Genomic DNA, 6000 nt, shown 5'->3' on the forward strand with positions numbered 1-6000 from the left:
TGCCCCAGTACTGGGGATTGAATGCAGGGCCTTACACTAACTAGGCAAACATTCTTCCACTAAGCAACATCACCAGCCCTTTCCTCCAATTTTATTTCAATACAATGTTTCACTAAATTGTCAAAGTTGGCCTCAAATTTTTAACCATCCTGCCTCAACCTCTGGAGGAGCTAGGATTACAAACATGTGCCACCATACCAGGCTATGAATCATTTTAATTAGTTTTAAGTATTAAGTTGGTGTCTTGTTTCTCTAACACAAAAATGAATAAAAATTCCTGAATTAAAACTTATCAAATATTATCTTCTAAATTAACATTTTGAAATTAATTCCTAGGGACTGGAGTTGTGGCTCAGTAGTAGAGCACGTGCCTAGCATGTGTGAGGCACTGTGTTGGATTCTCAGCACCACATAGAAATGGTAAAATTAATCAAATAAAACTCCATCAACAATTAAAAACAAAAAAGTTTAAAAAAATTAATTCCTAAATAGCTAAGTTGATCCAATCATCTAATCTATAGAGAAGATAAATTCCTGGGTTATAAACACAGATATATTCTCCAGTGATAGTTTCAAAACCACAAATAAATACTTTTATTTCATACTCAAAATAAAACTTGGTTTCTAAACATAAAATAATAAGACAGATCTTCCTAAAACAGTATAATATTTAAGATTTAAATATTATTCTTTCTTCCAACACAAATCACCCAGGCTTGTATTAGCCTGGTACTCTATGCTGTAATTACATTAGCAACATAGAATAAATGAAATTCATGTTTCATAAAAATGAAATGATTTGGCTATAATAATTACTGATAACATAAAAGCAACAATATTCATTCCTTAAGTCCACATTACTATATAAATAAGCCTTATGATCATATCACAGGATAAAATTGCAAAACCAAGGGTTCATTGGAGCTTTTATAACAGGAAAACGTTTCATACTATCATCTGTGCCTTCCAGTCTTCCTACTCATCTTTTTAAACTTCTATACAATGTAAAATAATTTACATTTATGCACAATATTTATCAATATTCAGCTTTTAACCTAACTGTAAAGATAAGGTGGGGGGTTGGCTGGGCTTATAGCTCACTGGTAGAGTGCTTGCCTATTGCCTATCATGTGCAAAGCCTGGGTTCAATCCCTAGCACAGCAAAAAAAAAAAAAAAAAAAAAAAAGATATATTTATTCAGGAAATAATAATAGACCACCGGATTTGGGGGTGAAGTATATACTGTGTCCTAGGGGAGAAAGAAAAGGGCATGACATTTTATGAAAACACTCAGTTGTCATCATCAGCTCACATATGAAACTCCAAAGAACCAAGTAGCATTCAAACTATCTCAGGAAAGACAAATATTTAGATTCCGCAGGTCCAGACTCAATGATCACATATTCAGAAACATACTTTTCAAAAAATCAGGAATTTAAAACTAAGAAGAGCTTAAAATCTTTCGGAACCACAAGATAATATAAGGATAAGTCCCAGTACTTCCTTTTGTACTTTTAAATAAAAATATTTGAGTTGACGCTAAGGGAATATACAATACAAAAAGATGAATCTTGAAAACATGTAAATGGGTCTAGCAGCTACCAAGCACAGGATGATGTCTTTCTAAACCGGCCTTAATTTCCTTTAGGGAAGATGGATTGGACATTTCTGGTTGGTCGTGGGGTGGAGGGTGGGGGGTGCACAAGAAGCCACGCTTTATCTTCATTAGAAATGGTAAAGGGCAAAAGGATCAAAACATTATGAGAGAAGAGAGGGAAAGGGGGGGGGGTGGAGAACAGAGGGAATCCAGTTTCAAATCAGGCCAGTGGGGGCTGCAGAGAAGAATCCAGAGAAAAATGGGCTTCTGATCCAAACTGTGACAAGCACCAGGCATCACAAAAGACCAATACAACACACACCCCACGCCAGGGCACACATAAATACACCCCACAAGGTCTTCTGTGGGCGGGCTACCGGGTGCAGCGACAGTGGAAGCAGACCCTGCACTCGCCCGGAGAGACACCATGTGCAGCAATTATGCAATTAGGGAAAATCGCAAAGGATCAACCCGGGCACTTTGCACCGTGACATTTATCCTGTACTTTTGCAAAGACTTAGTTCCAGGGAGAGGGAAGGGGCTAGGAGGGTGAAGAAGCTTGGGGAACTGAGAACGGAAGGGGGTAGAAGAAGGGCAGGGAGGGACGAGGCAGAAGGGGGGGGGGGAGAATGGGAAAGAGGGGGAGGGGTAGAAAAGGCGAGAAACGGGGGCAGAAGGCTCTCGGGAGGGGGCGCCGGGAACGGGGCACGCAGGGGAGCGGGGAAGGCGAGAACTAGGGCGCGAGCCGTGTGAGCAGAGACCTGCGGCGTGGAGAGGAGGTTGGGAAAGTGGGGAGGACGCCCGCGAGAGAGAGGACGCCCGAGGCGGGGGCACCGGTGCGGCCCGGGAGAATACCTGAGGAAAGGGTGTCCGCGCAGGTCGCGGACTCGAGATGAAGCCAGAGGACGGAGGGCTGCCTAGGTGCGAGGGGGGCGGAGGACTGGGGAGGCCCGGGGACGGGATGTCCCTCACAGACCGTCTAGTCACCGAAAGCCGGACCCACGCACCACGCACCCGACCGCCCGGCCACGCCTGTCCCCGCCGCGCTCGTGCCCGCCCGGACTCACCCTCAGCGCCACCGCCGCCACCTCCGGCCGTTCCAGCTCCGGCCCCCGAGGCTGCTGCCCACGGTTGCCGCTGTGGCCGCCCCTGAGTCCTGGAAAGTGAATCCACCACCTCCGGAGCCGCCGCCGCCGCCCGCCCGTCCGCGCGCGCGCCCTCGAGTGCGCGCTCCCGCCCGTCCGCCCGCCCGGGAGAGACCGCGAGAGCGCGAGCCCCACGTCGGCCGTGCGGCGCCGCGCGCTCCCCCTCCCCCCCTTCGCCCCTCCTCCGCCGGCGCGCGGCCGCGAGGGGGCGGGGGCGGGAGCGCGCACAGGCGGGCTGCCCCGCGGGCCAGGCGAGGGGGCGGAGTGGCATCGCGGAAAAAGTAAAGTGACAGCTGAGTCCCGCGCGCCGGTCTGGTGGTGTGGGCGTGGGCTAGGGTCGTCCCACGAGAAAGGAAAGTCAGGGACGGAGAAGTCGGGGAAACCGAGGCTGACCGAGTGGTTTGAGGGGAGGAGACGCGGGACCTTGACGGGCACGCGCTTTAAAGGGAAACGCCGGCTAGCCGGGTGGGGGATTGCCCCAAAGAAGGTGTAGGGAGCGACGGGTGGGGTACCCAGCGAGGCCTTTTACCCAGTCCATTGACTCAGAGGCTTCGCGAAGTAGCTGCAGTGACAGACCCTGTAGACGCTGTAACTCAAACTCCTGGTGCCCACAAGCATTCAAGATAGGAAAACTTCCCAGTTTAAGCCTGACCCCATACAGGAAGATCCTTCTCCTTTTTGGCTCAAGCTGACCCGTAGTGCTCACCAGCCTTTAACTAGGAGTTGCATACCCATTTGCCCTGGAATACTGGGGACAGGAGTAGGGACACAGAGCTGCAGCACTCAGAACAAGTGGGAAGCTGCCTCCGTGCCCCACTGAAAAGTGTGCAACCAGGAGTAGTGGAATTGCCTGAGGGAACATTAGGTTTCCCAATCATTTTTGCGCCGTATAACTCCAATAAAAGTGGTTATTTTTTATAAAGAACTGCATGCTTGCAAACCCAGCTCCCACCAAATTTCCCCAGGTCCTCCTACCAACGGAGTGCTGTTACTGCTCCTAAACTTACAAGGATAGACTTTAAGAGCCCGGGTGGTGGCGGGGAGAGTTGTTCTGCCCACACACTGTAGAAGACAGACCCTCCCCCACCCCCAAACATACACACACCCAAGGAAAGAGACAGATCTAGTCACCTGAACACAACCTAGCCAGATGCACAATTAGGTGAGGAAACCAGCCTACCTGGCGCCCAGCATTGGGCAATGAGCAGAGTGCAGAGCAACCCAAGCAGCCTAAAGAAATCAGTGCAATAAGATGACCAAGTCGGGCTGGGGATGTGGCTCAAGCGGTAGCGCGCTGGCTTGGCATGCGTGCGGCCCCCAGCACCACATACAAAACAAAGATGTTGTGTCCGCCGATAACTAAAAAATAAATAAATAAATAAATAAATATGACCAAGTCAAGAACCATGCATGTATCTAGAACTGAAAATTCTTTCATTGAATTTCTTCCTCAAGAATGGACTATTATAACATCCCTGAAAACTGCCAAAAGCAAGTTTTGGCTTCTAGCCTATGTATATCACCATCAAGCAAAACTGAGAGCACTGTTATGTGTCACTCAAGGATATCAATAGGTTCCATTGCCCTTGAACTCTAAAATATATATTGGAGAATTGGAAATTAGCATATCCTATGCTTGTATATTTATATCAGAATGAATTCTACTGTCATGTACAACTAAAAAGAACCCATAAAAAAGAAATGAGAATAACTTTGGCTTGTCAATTATCTATTAATGTGTAACTGTCACATGTTGCAATATATTAGTAGTGACAATGTAATAAACTAGTAGGAAAAACTGGTATAAAATACATTATATTTCCGAAGCTGAGGCAGGAGGATCGTGAGCTTGAAAGCCTGGCTCAGCAACTTAGTGAAGCCCTAAGTCACTTATCAAGACCCTGCCTCAAAATAAAAAAATAAAAGGGACTGGTATGTGGCTCAGTGGCATCATATTTGATTTTTAATATTTACAATATGACCAAATAAAGCATTTCATAGAAAGCCTAAAATGTGTGCATAATTTATCTTATGAAACCTTTATATACCACTATTTTCATCTTACTGATTATGTTTCAAGAATACAGAAATCAAATCCATGTGTTTTGCAACTCATTGGGGGTTTTGGCGTTTTGTTTTTATTTTTATTTTGGGGTGTTTTGTTTGTGTTCATTTAATGTTTGTTTGTTTTAGTGGTTGCTGGGGATTGAACCCAGGACCTTAGCCATGCTGAGCATATTTATACTATCTCTGAGCTACCCCCACCCCCAGAAGGCTCCCATTTCTTATGCTTTTCTCCAAATAAACTACTCCTGTCTATTCTTCTGTATATATCCTGTTGGGATTTGTTTGTTTATAATGAATGTTTTATAACTAAGTACTCTTCTGTTACAGAAAGAATCAAAATTATTTTTTTATCCTTAGTCATTGGCAACTGGGCCAGGGATGCAGCAGTGTCAATTTCCATTGTTGTAGAAATGATTGAAAGAAGTTTCACTGCTTTGATTGCTAAAACTGGTTGCAACAATACTTCATTTGTCTACAGATGTTTTATCCACTATTTAATACTTATTAAGTTCAAAAAAAGCATAGTAGGAACCAGTTACCCTTTTCATTCTTTTAAGAAATATTGAGTAGCAGACACTCAATGTTATATTGAGTCTAGATCATAGGGGTATAACTTCAAATAACAGACAAACATCTGGGGCTGGTGTTGTAGCTCAAGGGCAGAGTGCTTGCCTAGCATGTATGAGGCACTGGGTTGGATCCTCAGCACCACATAAAAATAAATAAATAAAGATATTGTGTCCATATGCAACTAAAATAATTTAAGAAAAGAGAGAAAGAAACATCTCTGTCTTCACAGAGCTTCCCTATTCCTGATCCTTCTCTTTTACACAACCTACATCCAATTTATCAGCAAATTCTGTTGACTTTGTTTTTGAAAATACATCCTTAGATTGTCCACTCCTTCCAACTATCCTCCCATGGCTAATGCCCTGGTCCAAGCCATCATCATCTCTCAATAACAGTCTCTTATCTGATCTGTCTATATCCCCTGATCCACCTGCCATGCCATCCCTAACACAGACAGATAGACTGAGACAGACAGAGACACACACACACACACACACACACACACACACACAGTATGAGTGGGTTGGTTTTTTGTTTCTTTGTTTGTTTAACATAGGTTAGATTATGTCTCTTCTCAAAAACTCCTGATGATTTTGCCTCCTAAAACAACAGCCAAAGTTC

The 6000-nt window shown here is 45.0% G+C and overlaps 1 protein-coding gene across 2 annotated transcripts in view; it reads right to left on the reverse strand.

Moving 5' to 3' along the window:
- The window catches only part of UBE2E2 (ubiquitin conjugating enzyme E2 E2), a 304899-nt gene extending 301990 nt beyond the window's left edge, over window positions 1-2909 (reverse strand). Inside the window, exon 1 of one of the 2 annotated variants that reach the window (XM_081283521.1) lies at window positions 2665-2909. The gene's annotated coding sequence lies outside the window, so the exon portion shown is untranslated. The other variant, XM_081283522.1, reaches the window with a different exon arrangement.
- Between the last annotated feature and the right edge of the window lie 3091 nt (window positions 2910-6000).

The sequence above is a fragment of the Spermophilus citellus genome (assembly GCF_964194105.1).
Source record: "Spermophilus citellus genome assembly, chromosome: 3".
Taxonomy (NCBI): domain Eukaryota; kingdom Metazoa; phylum Chordata; class Mammalia; order Rodentia; family Sciuridae; genus Spermophilus; species Spermophilus citellus.